Source organism: Stenella coeruleoalba (assembly GCF_951394435.1).
Source record: "Stenella coeruleoalba genome assembly, chromosome: 17".
Taxonomy (NCBI): Eukaryota; Metazoa; Chordata; class Mammalia; order Artiodactyla; family Delphinidae; genus Stenella; species Stenella coeruleoalba.
The window spans coordinates 78,645,144-78,661,395 of NC_137163.1; the positions used below are offsets into that span (position 1 = coordinate 78,645,144).

General features: G+C 40.9%; 1 long non-coding RNA gene across 3 annotated transcripts in view; it reads left to right on the forward strand.

Annotated features, from left to right (window-relative positions):
* Window positions 1-16,252, forward strand: part of LOC307176125 — a 279,090-nt gene that overhangs the window by 200,982 nt on the left and 61,856 nt on the right. For 2 of the 3 annotated variants that reach the window (XR_013824610.1, XR_013824612.1), the window contains exon 4: window positions 13,771-14,735. This is a non-coding gene — a long non-coding RNA (uncharacterized lncRNA). The remainder of the gene's footprint in view (window positions 1-13,770; window positions 14,736-16,252) is intronic. The other variant, XR_013824611.1, reaches the window with a different exon arrangement.

Consider the following 16,252-nt stretch of genomic DNA (forward strand, 5'->3'; position numbering starts at 1 on the left):
AAAATAGTATTCAGAAAGAGAAAGAGGAAAACAAATATCGTATATTAATGCATATATGTGGAACCTAGAAAAATGGTACATATGAACCGGTTTGCGGGGCAGAAATAGAGACACAGATGTAGAGAACAAACGTATGGACACCAAGGGGGGAAAGTGGCGGGGGGGTGGTGGTGTGATGAATTGGGAGATTGGGATTGACATATATACGCTAATAGGTATAAAATGGATAACTAATAAGAACCTGCTGTAAAAATAAATAAATAAAATTCTAAAATTAAAAAAATAATATTCTAGGGGCTTCCCTGGTGGCGCAGTGGTTGAGAGTCCTGCCTGCTGATGCAGGGGACACGGGTTCGTGCCCCGGTCCGGGAAGATCCCACATGCCACGGAGCGGCTGGGCCCGTGAGCCATGGCCGCTGAGCCTGCGCGTCCGGAGCCTGTGCTCCACAACAGGAGAGGCCACAACAGTGAGAGGCCCACATACCACCAAAAAAAAAAAAAAAAAAAAAAAAATTCTGTGATTAATTATTTAATCAATTATTATATAATTGATTTGTCTAATAATAAATATTTATCAATTTTTTTGCTTAATTTATTATTAAGTACCCTAGTACTATTTTTATGTAACCTTGAATAGACAAACCAGTGTGTCGTTTTATGAAAAATACAATGTTTTATTATATTGTATTTGATGCATGTGAATCAAATACACGTCTGGGCCACCTTCTTAGCAAGGCCTGATGTGTACTCAGAGATTCAGGATTCCACAGGTGGTGGATGAATGAAGGATAGAAATGACCCACCTGTGGACTCAGAAATTAGGAGCTTCTTTTTCTAGAGCTCTGTGTTTTGGAAGTCTGATGGATACATCGGTTGTTGCCCCAAAACGCTTCTGTCTGCCCTTCTCCTGCAGCCTGTGTTTTGTGGGGAGATTGATCCTTTTTCCTGCCGCAGGACGGGCTTTCTCCCTGCAGACAGTGGTTTTCTCCGGTGATGTAAATCATTCCCATTTTCTTAGCCAAGTGGATTAGTTCAGGAATGAACACTTGGCCAGAAGCCAGGAGGACCCGGCGGCGGTCGTGAGGGTTTTGGGGGCATCAAGCGACTGACTCTCCAGAAACAGCTGCAGAAGGTGGATTCTCTCTTCCTCTGAGCCCGACCTGGTGCAAAACCTGAAAGATAAAAGCCACACATAGGTGGGAAGGGGACAGAACTGTGGACACTGAGCTGGAGTCCGTTCGAAGGACATCTGACCAATGCCTGCTACTTTATATCTTAACATATTTGGAATTGGATTCTTTTACTTGTAGCTTAAAGGATTTTAAATGATTCAGAAATCTCTCTCTCTCATTTTTCTCTCTGTCATCTGCTATCTTGCCACCAAGCTTAGAGTCTTTAATTTTTCTTGTTCCTTCTTTTCCATCCCGGGTGAGAGAATTCTGCAACACAGAGGTCTATTATATAGCCCCAAATACCAAGCTCATCATTTTCAGTCGTGTACTTCATATATCTTGGTGGAATCATAATTCTAGGAAATAAGGCAGTTTATTATAATTTTTATGCAAAAGGGACATAAGATTAAATTTTAAAAAATGTATCATACCAAATTTAAGTTATAAAAATTTTAGGTGAATTTTATATAGTATTTTTAATTTCTGTGAATTTCTTAGTGGGTATTTATCAATCAGAAATAGAAACATAGGTGACCTTACCAAGTTCCTGAAAACCTAGTCTAGATAATGGCCTTTGGTATTCTATAAAGTTGGTAACTCATTTTGCCTTCCTGGTTTAAGGAGAAAGGCAAGGTGAACCATGGATGGGAACTGCCATATAGTGGGCATGGTCTCTTAATTTTTGCATCTACTGCTTCGTTCAAGTGTCTCAGTTAACTACCAAAGTTTGCCAATATGTGCTCTACCTGGATTAATCTCCATTTCTTAGATGTCTGTTTCCTATTCCACTTCCTGCAATTAGACTAGGGAGATGACTCTATTACTGCAATAGCTACCTACAAATTAACCAGCAAAAATAAGAAAGGTCCCTAGTTTTATTCCTGAAACTTATTCCTTAGTTTTTTTTCCCTGAAAAATTTGATTATACTACTCATTCTTTGTTTTGATGTTTAAACCAAATGTATTTTTTAAGAGAAGATATTCTTATTCCTTATACGTAACTTAGTAGCTTATGCCCTTGGTTTTACTCTTTCCAGTTGTTTTGCGTTGGCATCGTACTCTTTCTCGCTGATCTGCTCACTGCTGGGGTTGCTCTGAAGTACACATTTCCCATCTGTTTATTTGGGTGGAAGCTTAGAGTCCCTCTTGAACCTATGAGTGATCTCCTAGACAAACACCAGTGGAACCGCTCTCTCCCCCGCCCTGGGCTTTGGTGGGAGTTGACCTTCCTCCCCTCCACCCCTGCCGCCCTGAAGAAAGCAGGGCCCCATTGATGGGTAGAATGTACCTCCCACTGACTGGGGTCAGTAGTAGAGTGGACATGACAGAGAATAGATCTGCAACATGAAGGACAGATTGATAGAATTTACTTAATCGGAACAACATAAAGAAAATAGAGTGAAAAAAAAATGAGCAGTCTCAGGGATCTGTGAGTCAGTAACAAAATAGCTAATGTTCACAGGATTGAAGTCCAAGAAGGAGAGACAGTAGAACTCAAAAAGTATTCAAAGAAAAATTGGCTGAAAGCTTCTCCAATAGGGTAAAAGACAAATATACAAAGCTGTAGGGGTGGGAAAATTTTTTCCTCGATGATCCTCTTATGTTCTTTGACGGAGCCCTGCCAATTAGACTGACAAAAGACAGATTCACAGGCAGAAAAGGAGTAGAATTTTACTTGATGTTAATTTTTACATGACACAGGCACCTTCCTAGAAAAGGCCTGAGAGCTTAGATTCCATTTTTAACATAGGGTGATAAACTGCAAAGATGTGACTTCGCAAACAAAAAGGATTTTTAGGCTTCTAAGGGCTGCGAACTGTGGGTAGGTAGATGTGTTAGACTAATGCAAGGTAAGGGCTATCTTAGCAAAAAGGCTTCTTTGTGAAGGTTCATTCTGGCGCCAACTTTCTGTCTTCTTCGTTATCGTAAAACTTCCCTGAGGGGGTATTTATGGCGGTCCTCCTTTATCAGAAGTTTCTGCTTTCAGTCAGATAAAGGAAACTCTGGGAAGGCTTCTTTCTACATTCAGCACTGAATCTCAAAAATATTCAGGTCAAAATAATCCTTATCCCAAAGTGGCATATTTTGGGGTGGCATATTCTGATCCTTTTCACGGTTAAGTAGCTGAGTAAACCCCAAAAAGGATGAACACGAAGACTTCTGTGCTGATAGATCATAACTAAAACTTCTGAAAAATAAAGACAAAACAAACAAACAAACAAAAAACGTTGGACGCATCTTAGGAGAAATGACACTTTACCTGCAGGGAAACAGCAATTTGAAGGTTAACAGATGATTCATCTGAACCATGAAGGCCACAAAAGTAGCAGCTCACGTGTTAAATCCTGAAAGAGAGGAACTGCCAGCCATGATTTCTAACCAGTAAAAATATCTCTAAGTATAAAGGGAAATCAGGACATTCTCGGTAGAAACAAAACTCAGAGAATTTGTTACTAACAAACCTACCCTTAAAGAATGGCTAAAGAAGGTCTATAAAGAGAAAGGAAATGATGACAGAGGAAAGGTTAAAACTTCAGAAATGGAAGAAAACATGGGAATGAGTAAAAATAAGAATAACTATGAGAGACTACTCTTTGTCTTAGAAGTTCTTAAATGGTATTTTATAGCTGAAGCAAAAAATGATAACCACCAAGTGATAGGATGTTACCTGGATGCAAAAGAGATACTTAAGAAAAGTATATTTAAGGAGTGGGGAGTATGCAGAGACCTAAGTGAAAGTAGGATTTCCTTCTGAAATGATAAAACATTGATAGCAGTAGGCAGTGATTACGTACTGTATGTCCTAATACCCAGAGTGACAACTAAAAGGATTATATAAAGCAAAACATTAAAAAGACAACATAAATAAATCAAGATGCAACCCTAAGTCATATTCAGGTAACCGGAAAAAAGGTAAAAAAAGAGAAACAGAAAGTCAAGAAATGGAGGGATACAAGCAAAAAGCATATATTAATACGGCAGATTAGAGCTCTCACACATCAATAGGTACCATTAATGTAAATGGTCTAAATACACCAATTATAAGGTAGAGATTGGCAGAGTGGATCAAACAAAACAAAACACCATCATTTATATGCGATACACAAGAACATTACTTAAAAGACAGTTATATATTTAGGTTGAAAGTACATGAATAGAAAATACACCATGAAAACACTAATTTAAAAAGGCATAAATGGCTATATTAAAATCAGGTAAAGTAGACTTCAGGTCAAAGAAAATTACTAGAGACAAAGAGGACAATTAAATAATGATTAAAGGGTCAATTAACAAAGAAGACATAGTAATCCTAAATGTGCATGTGTTGAGCAAAAAAGCTATAAAATTTGTGAAGCAAAAATAGTGACATGGGCTTCCCTGGTGGCACAGTGGTTGAGAGTCCGCCTGCCGATGCAGGGGACATGGGTTCGTGCCTCGGTCAGGGAAGATCCCACATGCCGCGGAGCGGGCTCGCTGAGCCTATGCTCTGCAATGGGAGAGGCCACAACAGTGAGAGGCCCACGTACTGCAAAAAAAAAAAAAAAAAAATAGTGACAAAAATGTCACCAGTATCAAGAATGAAACCAGAATACCTCTACAGGTTCTGTAGCCATTACAAAGATAATAAAGAAATACTACAGACAACTTTGCTTTCATAAATTTGCTACCTTAGCTGAAATGGACCGATTCCTCAAAAACCATAAACGAACAGAACTCAACCAAGGTAAAATAGAAAAGCTGAATCTTGCTGTAACTATAAACGAAATTGAAACTGTAATTGAAAAGCTCCTGAAAAAGAAGTCTTCAGGCCCAGATGGTTTTACTGAAGAATTCTACCAAAATTTTAAAGAATTAAGACCAATTTTACAAACACAAAATAGAAGAAAAAGAAAGATTTACCCACTCATTTTATGAGGCTAATATTACCCTGATATGCAAACTAGACAGAGTCTCCCAAAACTACACATCAGTATCTATAATGAAGTAAGATACAAAAATCCTCAACGAAGTATTAGCAAATCAAATCTAGCAGTTCATTAGTATGTTATCTTGTTTTGTCCTTGAAATAATCATGTGGGAGGTACGATCATTATTTCCATTTCACAGTTGGAAAGGGGGCCTGGGAGCTGACGTAACTAGCCCTGATCTGTAACCTTGGAATTCACATAACCTGGATTTCAGTCTAGGATGTCCAACTCCAAACAAAATTGGTCTTCTTAACAATTACAATAATAACATACATTTTTCATTTTCCTTTTTCTGGCTGAAACTGCCAATTGCCAAAAAATTATCTATTTTTCCTCCTCCTTCTTTAGTTGAAAAACCCTAATGTTAACATTTTGCTATTTTATTAGAAGATTGCATCCTTGCTCCTAGGTGTGGCCTTGTTGCTAAGTGACGATATTGAAGCGACATTATTCCATGAGATTTCAGTCTAGTTTCCTGAGGTCGTTTGGACTGGTCGCTTCGTCTTCTCTCCTCCTTTTTACGGCCCGTTGGGCTGACAGGATGACGGAGTCCCCCAGGGACCCCTGTTGGAACATGACGTAAGTTGAGGATGCTGTTTGCGCTGAGGTTGGTAGAACAGAGGTTTGGAGACTGCTTCTCAGATGATAGTCACGAGTTGCCATAGATATTATTGGATGTCCTGCTTTCACATTCTTTTACGAGAGAAAGAAATCACTATCTTGTTTAAACCGTGGTTATTTTGGTTCCCAGATATGTGGACTCTAACTCGATCTCACTGATGCTTCTTCCATATTCTTCTAATTAATCCTAATACAGATCATAAAAAGCCATACTAATCTTATTTCTATTCAGTTCTGCTGATGTTAGAAATTTAGACACAATCCTTGTGCAATTTATTTATATCCAATTGGGCATTTTTATTTGCTCTGGAAAGAGTGATGTATTTTTGAGATTATTTCACAAATCTATCATCGTTTTCCTATAATTTTAAAAAATTGACATGCATAGATAGTTTAATTAAATTCTGGGGAATTTGTACTTGTTGGGCTTTAGACAGAAATAGTTCCTTCAGGCTTCTCACAATATATCGGCATTGCCAAGGAAGTTGCTTTGCCCGCAGCCTGCCTCTGCAGACTGACTCGTGACGGCCGGCACTCGCTGAGCTTGGCGAGCAAAGGCTGAATCTGTCAGCGTCATATCAGCTCATCTCTGGCTTGGGAGATATGTCACTTGACGTGAGTATTCTGCGGCATTCTTTTGCCACCGCATAATTTTTTCTCTTATTGCGTTAATATTGATGCTTCATTGGTATTTCTTTTTTTTTTTTTTACCTAATTTTCATTCCATTAAAAGGGGCAACTTGTATGTTTCCTCATGTTAATTTCCTTGGAATATTTTCATAAGACTCCACTTTTAGGTGAGATGTATCAGGATAATTTAATGGGGTACTTTATTAAAAGTATCTTAGGGTGAGCTACGTAATGTAACCAGATGCTTTAGATCCTTTACAGGGAAGTAATATTTTGTAAAAACAGAGAAGCAACCAAAAATTTTGTAAAAACCCAAATATTAAATCACAGGTTTCTAGGGCATGACTTATGTCTTTGATTATTGATGTTAAACTAGTAAATGCTTTTCTCTATAGGCGGAGAGTTTGAATATTGTAACAATTTTGAAGTAAAAGTACCTTACTTCTGCTGGTTAGTGAGTTATTAAAATTTTTATAGGGATATTACATTAATCCGTGGCACTAATGAATATCGTGTTAATAATTGAAGCGTTGTAAGTTTGTCTTCTGGTTACATCCAGTTATCGAACATACACTGTCAGGAAAATACAGGGCAGAAAGGAGTGTTCCCCACGAGTGTCCCCTGTGTGTAAACATCGATGACATTTCAGTTGGATCATGTAGTTGTCCACCCTCCCTGCCCCCCGCCCCCATAAAAAGCTGTTACCAGCTCAGAGAGTATTGCAACGCGAAGGAAGGTGCCTTAGCCTGTTTCTTAGCTGAGCTCGTGAAATATGTGGGCAGGCACTTAGGCCACTCACCCCGCGTGGAGAGGTGGCTCGTTCCTCGCGTCAGAGGTGCTGAGGTGTGAATGTCTGTGTCCCTCCAAAATCTGTATGTTGAAATCCTGACCCTCAAGGATGGTGGTGTTGGGAGGTGGACCCTTGGGAGGGTCATGAGGACCTGAGGGTGGAGCCCCCATGGATGGGATTAGCGCTCTTATAAAAAGACCTGAGAGAGGCCCTGTGGCTCTTGGGCCCTGTGACGACACAGTGAGAAGGACTGGCTGTGAGGCTGGGAGAGGGCCCTCACCGGACCTAACCAAGCTGGTGCCTTCAGCTGGCACTGGGCCTCCAGAAGGGTGAGAAAACAACTTCTGATGTGTACGAGCCCCCCATCTGTGGTGTGGTGTTGTAGCCGAGTGAACTCGGACGAGAGGAAACCACCGACGTGGTAAGAAATAGCATCTATCGCCAATAGGAAACAAACACTTGAAAACAGCTGCTGATGGAACTCCCCAGAAAAAGGTGTGAGTGCATCGCTGGCCTTTTGACTCCTTTGGCGGGTGACAAGTGGGTGTTGACTGAAACGCACGCTTATTCTAACCTATTCTTTCCCCACCTTGTAGCACAAGCATCTCTGGAAAAAACAATGAAAGGTTTGAAAACAGCAAGTTCTCTATCTGTTTAGCCTGTGGTTGTCTCTTTAAGACAAAAAGAAAAGGCAGTGAGGGCTTCCCTGGTGGTGCAGTGGTTGGGAGTATGCCTGCCGATGGGGGGCGCGGGTTCGTGCCCGGTCCGGGAAGATCCCACATGCCGTGGAGCGGCTGGGCCCGTGAGCCATGGCCGCTGAGCCTGCGCGTCCGGAGCCTGTGCTCCACGACGGGAGAGGCCGCTACAGTGAGAGGCCCGCGTACCGCAAAAAAAAAAAAAAAAAAAGTCAGTAAGACATAATTCCATGAACAGACCACATTCCCCGTCACCCTCAGAGCAGCTGTCACATTGAAAATTGCAATGACCCATGTGAACACTTGTTACGTAAACAGGGTGGAAAACGGTGCAAAAGGGTGGCTGACTCCCAGCTGACCGTGCCTTTATGATGAACGTGAGGGGCAGTGAAGCACGCGCTTCATGCTCTGGCCGGAGAAGTGGGGAAGGATGCAATGATATAAACTTATATTTGACCATCACGAAATATTTCTTTCATTTTGCCCAATTTAGTGGTCCCAGGTCCATGTTTGAACGTGCGCATATGTGTGGAAGGTGCTGGACATTGACGCATGGTGACACTCATCCCTTTATACTTGACATTAAATGGCTTCCTTGGGTTTTCTTTGGCTGTGCCACGCGGCATGCGGGATCTTAGTTCCCCGATCAGGGGTTGAACCGGCGCCCCTTGTCCTGGAAGCATGGAGTCTCAACACCTGGACCGCCAGGGAAGTCCTTAAACGGCTTCCACTGAATCCCCTAAAGGTACGTCAGGGGGGTCAGAGCTTTGCCAATGTACAGGTGATTGTGAAAACAGCTCCAGTAGTGAGTGGCTACCTGGGCAGCACTGTGATCCTTACCTGCCAAGTCCCATGAGCTCTCCTCGGGGCGGGGCCAGGACAGGTTACAAGGTCCCCGCTAGTGCAGGCGCCACGCGTAAGCTCTACGTCAGAAGTGGGTACCTTGACCACCGGGCAAGGATGGGGGGGAGACAGGCGGTTAGCACGCGTGGGGAGACCACGGGCCGCCTCAGTCCCACACGGGCCACAGCCCCCGGAGGACGCGACAGCCCGTTGCCATGAGGGTAACTCAGCACCAGGGAGATACACTGAGCTACCTTTCTTGGGTGTGGTGCTGACCGGAAGCCAGCACAGGGAGACACCTCACTTTCGTCATAGGAGAGGATATTTTTAGCTCTGCCTAAATATCCCACCTGGATAATTTGGTGAAAAGAAGTGATGCGATGCTCCTGTTCATCCTCTAGGTAAATGGCCACATCGCTCCTCAGTTTGTGGTTTCAGGGCATGTGTACAATCCTAGTTTCTCCCAATGGCTTTGAGAAATACCACCACCATCTAGCGCAGAAAGTACCAAACGGCATAGCTGTCATGTTCTGCGTGGCCGTAAATCAAGATGGTCTGTTGCTAAGGCATCTGCTTGTGTGTAATGGGAAGCAGATTGTGGTTGCCTGTGGCGTGTAAGGACTAGATTTGCTCTTCTGAATGTAAGACTGTGTCTGGGGCTGAAACACATGTGAGGAAATCAGAAATGGAAATTTGCCAGCCTAAGGGAGGTGAGTTTGGGATGCTTCTGTTAGCCTGATAATTCCTCTCCGGAGTTTTCAGTCTGTGGCCTGCCAACCCAATATTAGTATAAGTCCTCTCCTAAGGCACGCAAAGAATGTTTACAGGTGGTTTCATGGCATTCCCAGGTGGAGACACATTTGGGAGGTAAATACACCTAATCGCCAGTCGAGTGGAAAACACGATAGCTTAGGGCTCAGACCGTTTCTCCAGTAGCATCGAGGAAGTGAATGCCCAGGGGCACGGCACACGTGATCACTTGGTCAGTGTGGGCCCTGCTATGCCATGTTCTCTAGGGATTTTAGACGCTGGTCTTGGTTCCTAAATCAGGTCAAAATCCAGGAGACACATCACCCTGATGGAAAAGTCTGCTTTGGGGCACTTAGCGAGCGCTCTTCTAGGACCCTGCGCCCAGCTAGAAATCAGAGAGGTGTCAACAGCGCTTTAGGTGAATAGCCGAGTTATGTAATTACCCAAATAGAACACTAAACCGTCAGCCTCGGGAGATGCCCTGTGCTTTCACCAAGTGGGGAAGCGTGGATATTCTAATCACTATAACAGTAGATGTCTTAAGAGTCCGTGTCCAGGCTAAGAAGGTGTGTATATGGGACAGTATATACGGAGAGACCATGTTACAGCAGAACATCATGACGTGTGGCCTAAATCACTGTTTCTTATGATCAGCATATGGTTGGGTTTGTCTTTCTATCCACTCGACAGTCTGAGTCTTTTAATTAGTGAGTTTAGACCACTGGCATTTAAAATGGTGTATGATTCCAATGACTCCATTTATTTCTCTCTCTTGGCATATCAATTTTTTTTTTTAGTGTTGCCCTTGAGTTTATTGTATACATTTACAACTAATCCAAGTTTTCTTCCAAACAACACAAATCACTTTTTCATGGGTAGTGAAGATATTTTATTACAGAGTGTTCATAATTCCTCCTTCCCTTTCCTATAACATTTCTGTTGTTCATTTCATATACTCGTAAGCTATAACCATCAAATGTTTTGTTATTATTTTATTTTATTTATTTATTTTTTGCGGTACGCGGGCCTCTCACTGCTGTGGCCTCTCCCGTTGCGGGGCACAGGCTCCGGACGCGCAGGCTCAGCGGCCATGGCTCACGGGCCCAGCCGCTCCGTGGCATGCGGGATCTTCCCGGACCGGGGCACGAACCCGTGTCCCCTGCCTCGGCAGGCGGACTCTCAACCACTGCGCCACCAGGGAAGCCCTTGTTATTATTTTAAACAAACTGTTATCTGTTAGGTCAGTTAAGAATAAGAAAAGTAGAATATTTTATTTTACCATTTATTCATTTTCTAGTGTCTTTCCTTTCTTTATGTAGAGCTTGGTTTCTGACCACTCTCATTTTCCTTCTTTCTGAAGAATTTCTTTAACATTTCTTGCAAAGCAGGCAGATCTACTGGCAACAAAATCTCTCAGTTTTTGTTTGTCTGAGAAAGTCTTTATTTCTCCTTCACTTTTGAAAGATAATTTCACAGGGTACAGAAATCTGGGTGGGTTTTTTTTCTTGCAATATTCTAAGTATTTTGTCCCATTCTTTTCTTGCTTTCGTGGTTTCTGAAGAGAAGCCAGATGTAATTCTTACTCCCGCTCCTCTGTAAGTAAAGTTTTCTTTTCTCCTCTGGCTTCTTTCAAGATCGTCTCTTGGTCTTTCACTTCTGCAGTTTGAATATGATAAGCCTAGGTGTAGATTTCAACTTGGCTACACTGAGCTTCTAGCTGTTTGCCAATTTTAGCTAGGTTTTCCTGTCCTCGTGCTGGTTCCAGCAGCATGTCTGCCCCTGAGCTTCTGCTGGGGAGCTGTGATTCTCTGTATCTGCCTGTTCTCTCTAACTTTGGGGGCAGCCATGTGCCGTTTGACCTCACCTGTCTGATGGATCTAATAAGAGTTTCGATTTTCAGTAGGTTTAGTTTTTTCTTGTTGTAGGTGCCATGACTTTCCAACTCCTTAAATGCCTGACTGGAAATTGGAAGTTACCTAAACCACTTTGAATATCTTATTCTCTTGTTATTCCATCCTTGAAATCACGAATAGCTGTTGTAAGTTTCTATTTTAGGGAATTTATTTCAATGAGCTCCTCTAAGTTCATTTTGATGATAAATTCAAAGCCCAAGTTTTAAAGTTAATCCATCAGCAGTGATTGAGTGTCTCCACACACAGTGCTCAGAGTCACTCCATCAGCAAGTCTTACTTATTCTGTGCCTGGAAAACCCCCTGAGCCCGACCTCTTCTCACCACCTCCACCTTTATTTCACCGTCATCCATCACCTGGTTAACTTCATCCTTGTCCCACTACTTTCTTTCTAAATCCTTAATACCAGTTTTTCACACAGTCATCAATAGAAAGCTTTTCTAAAATGTGACCATGCTGCACCCTGGCTTACAACTCTGACGGCTTTTTACCCCAAGCTTATCTTTGCCTAACAGTGTCTGCAAGATGCAAGATCTGGCTGTGGTTTTCTCTCTAGCCTTTCTCTCCCTAACTTACTGTGTTCCGGCCTGACTGACTGACGTGCAGACGCTGAAGTACATTGTGTTCAATCCCGACTCACTAGCTCTTCCTCCTCTCCTCTTCTTCTCTGATTTTTACACATCTTGTTTATTTTCTTTTGAAAAGGGCTTACCTGACCAACGAAGGAAGGAGTCATTCAGTCACTTTTCCACCATCTCAGTTAATGCTCTAACTGCTAGTGGGACACTGATCCATGAGCATGGAAGCCTCATGCAAGAATGAGTCTCCCGTGTGTTGGTTGTACGTCAGTGCCCAGGGCAGCACCCAGCACTGACTACACATCAGTGATGTGTGTGAGGTGACAGACCCTCCGGGGATGAAGGGGGCCCAGTGGGGCATCAGGGAGATGCCTAAAGAAACTGTGGTCCTATCAGATGCGAAGAAGAGGAACATTACTTCAGAACAGAATTGAGTGGTAAATAAATGTGTTTAATTCAATCAGTGGCTGGAGAGCTTTGGTTGGTAGGCGTCAGATTTAACTCAGCTGAGTCTGCAGACCCTGTAGTCCTCAGTAGTTGTGGAGTTCTGTTCTTGTGACTATAGGGCTTCCTGCTCTCACCCAGGGTCTGGGGTGCAACTCAAGGTGATGTAAAAATACTGAAAAGGGAACCTCAATTTGTCTGGAATGATAATAATTGTCAGTGGGTAAGCATATTGAATATGAATTCCAGAACAACTGGAACTAAATATGAAACATGATGAAGAAAATGCAGCCCATTTTCTGAATGTTCTTGTGTTCCATTGAGAACAACTGCAAACATTTAGTATTGTTTTTTCTGAATGTTCTTGTGTTCCATTGAGAACAACTGCACACACTTAGTATTGTTTTGTTTATTACGCTTGAAAGAACTCGGCAGGTTAGAGGCTTAACAGATAAAACTTATTTTTCTTTTTGAAATGTGTAAAGAGACTCATTACCTTAACATTTATGATTGAAAGGTATAAAGGAATTTTCACTAAGATTTTAAGCAGTATTGTAATATTTAGGACTTATAATAATCAACTTTTTGAGTATAACTCATTAGATTTATAAGACTTATTTAATAACTAGAAATATTTTGCTTGTTAGATAGACAATTAGGTACTCAGGAAACTGGATATATTAAATTTATAATGTTTACAAGGTATAAAAGATTTTAATCATCTACAATATAAAAACCTTGTAAATACTTGGTAAGTTGTACTATATTTATAAATAGAGTAATATGTATAAACTAGATTTAATAACAAATTAGTTTTACTTGTACTTCAATAAATTAAGTAAATTGAATAATAATTTAAAAATAAGTCTTTACCATAAATGTAAGCCAGCCTAGTGAAGTTAGAAGGGCCCATGTTCTCATGCACGTTCACACTTTCATCTCATTTGAGCTTTACAAATAAACCCTTGTGAGGTAGATGTACATGCCTTACCTCTGCTGCTTTAAGATGGGACACATACATTCCCATGAGCTTAATCAATAAACGATAGCCCTCGTCATCGCTGGACCTTCCCAGTTTATTCCACCTGAAACACTTTGCTTATCCTTTACCTTCCTCCTGTTGGCTAATTTCTCCCTATCTTTTCCCAAAGAATCCTGCAAAATAGAATAGATGTGCTTCCCATGTATTTCCTTTGCTTTCTGTACAAACCTCAAGACAGTCCCTGATGGCTGTTGTAATGGTTTATTTAGCTGTTCCTAGACCCTAAGTGCACTGACAAGGATCCCATATTTTTCACAATGAAAACCTCAATGTCTTGTATATTTCTTTCAATTTTGATGAATAGTTTCTTTCTTTACTTTCCCCAGCTTTATCGGAGGATGATTGATGTGTTAGACTTGCACATCTTTAAGGTGTCCAGCAAGAAGAGGACATAGGGCGACAGCTCACGGACACTGATCTTGGCGATGATGTTTTGGATGTGACACCAAAAGCACAGGCAAAGAAGCAAAAATAAACAAGTGAGACTACGTCCAACTAACAAGCTTCTCCATAGCAATAGCAACCATCAGCACCTATAGAGAGTGAGAGAACATTTGCAAGCCCTATATCCAGTAAGGGGTTAATATCCGAAATATATAAGGGACTCCTACAACTTAATAGCAAAAGAACCAAATAACCCAACTGAAAAAGTGGGCAAAAAACCTGAACAGACATTTTCCCAAAAAAGACATATAAAGGATCAACAAGGACATAAAAATGCTCAACATCACTAATTTTCAGAGGAATGCAAGTCAAAACCACAGTGAGATGCCACCTTGCACATCTTTTTAGCACATAGTAGGTACTAAGTGAACACTGTTGTTAATGGAAGCTATTTTGTGGATAAAGCCATGTAGCTAGAGTTTAAATGCAATAGAGATTCTACTCCTACATTCATCTTTCCTCCCCCAAGTCAATATCTTAAAAGTCTCTGAAATAAATATATTATGAAAATTGTCCCTCAAGATTGGAGTTGGAAAACCGGATTTTGAAATATTGCCCTATTTCATTTTTAGTCTATTTTTTTTTAGGCTATCGGGATATTCTGAAATCAGTTCAAATTGTCAGTAGGTAGTGAGCCAGTCAGCCCTAACAGGGCATTAGGAAAGGCAGCATGTGAGTTGGAAGCCGAAGAACATACACGTATACAACACATCTTTAACTTCTAGGCTACCAGCGTCTCCAGCACCATTACAACGAGACGCTGATCAGTGCTGTGTACAGAATAAGGCCACCACCCTCCAGGAACTGACAGTCCAGGTAGAGGAAGCAGAAGCCACAAGGAATACGGGTGAGTGCAGAGGCTAAGTGACCGTACGTTGTGGGACTGCAGGAGAACTAAGGACGCCCCGTGGGGTGGAGCAAAGGAGGATGCGCTCATGGAGAATGCCTCGACAGTTACTGTACCAAGGGCAGTGCCTGGTCCATGGCAGGAAATAAGTATTTACGGAGTGAAGGAATAAGTGAACGTGGAATTAAGTGGGGTCTTAAAGAAATGATTAGTCAAACACATTTGGCCAAACTTTACGAATAAAAATTATCCATAAACCCTATGATCCTTTAAAAATATCTTGAGACTGTTGAATTAATCTAGTCTTCCCTGTGTTTCCCTCTCCAACATCTGTGTTTTAACAGGCTCATTTAAAAGCCTTTGCCTAAAGAGTGATTATTATGAAATGTTAGAGGTGAGTGTTGGGGAAGTGTTTGTAAAGAATGGGTTTCAGAACTAGTCACAGCTCAGCATGGGAACAACTACCTGCTCTAGTCTGGATAAAACATTTGAAAAGAGGCATGAAAGAGGTTTAGTGGCAGAAGACTGTGGTTTCACATTAGCATTTCCATATGGAGAAAAGGTCAGGGTGGTAAGAAAATAAGATAAAGGGATTTGGCAAACACATCCTTGTGTTTATTTTCAATGTTTTTATTTGTGTTAATTGCATTTTTGCTACTTTTACTTTTAAATATATTTGCGATCTCTTAGACTATGTCTTTGCAAATGAGAGTTTGAGGAAATTTTTCAAGATACCATATCTCAAGTAAAATTATCATAAGTTCAAATCAGCTTTTGAACTCTTAAAGTAATTAAAATGGAATGCAAAGTCAAGATGAACTTTATCGTGTAAAAAAACTAATGAATTAATTAGAGTCCTCCAATATACAGTGGTTTGAAGGAGAATTAGAATTTTGATGCCGTGTCTTCAGGGCTTATTTCATTTGTAGAGGTCAAAAGATTTAATGATTTTGAATTCACAGATGCTTTTAATAACATTTTGCGGCAATAATGGAAAACAGGATTCAACAGCAATACTCACATTGCGCTTGACACAATATCATGAAGCAATTCACCCTCTGTTTAATCTACAGATACTCCGGTTTTCATTAACTTTACAAGTGTTGTTTGATTGAGTCAAACCAATATATTCCCACAAGTAGCATTAATTTATATGAGAGGGAAAAAAGTTTAAAAGATAATTTACTTTTCAGATTAATTCAGATTAATACATTACTCACAAAAATTCCAGCTAGCCTTTGAAAATAATTATAACAATTTTGTAATGAACAACACTCTGTCAACCCCTTTCCATGTCTTAAGCCATGATACTTGCGAAACAGTGCCATTTAAATGTGTGGAGAATGTATATTCCAAAGCAGTTCGAATATATGGTGCAAATTTTAAAATCGTTGCAATTCAACTCTGCTCAAGAATATCAGGTTAAGTATTAACTATCTTAGCTATGAAAAGTAATAATAAAAGACAAAATAAAACTTCAAACCTATAGTTCTTTGGTGCCCAGGACTAGTATGTAC